Source organism: Manacus vitellinus, unplaced genomic scaffold (genome assembly GCF_001715985.3).
Source record: "Manacus vitellinus isolate BGI_N305 unplaced genomic scaffold, ASM171598v3 scaffold_6_pilon, whole genome shotgun sequence".
NCBI classification, from domain to species: Eukaryota; Metazoa; Chordata; class Aves; order Passeriformes; family Pipridae; genus Manacus; species Manacus vitellinus.
In genome coordinates, this window is record NW_021940750.1 from 6502835 (window position 1) to 6503135 (window position 301).

Below are 301 nucleotides of genomic sequence, written 5' to 3' on the forward strand. Positions count from 1 at the left end.
TTGGCCTAAAAATGAAACAAATTTAAATGAATATTCACTGCAAATTTATAATTGGCTTGTTCACTGCAAACCTATTTCCTCTCCCTTGTTTCTCCCTATCCTGCTTGTCTATCCCCTTCTACCACTTCCTTGTATTGCCTTGTGTCAGCTGAGTTGAAGAAGCTGGAAACCCTCAGTGTCCTATAAATTTGTTTTCTGAGGTACTTGGCAGCATTTTCAGAAGCAAATGATGGGCTTAATGTCAGGACATTATCTTCCTGATCTTACTCTGTGCCCCATGGGACATTGCTTGTTAGCTCTG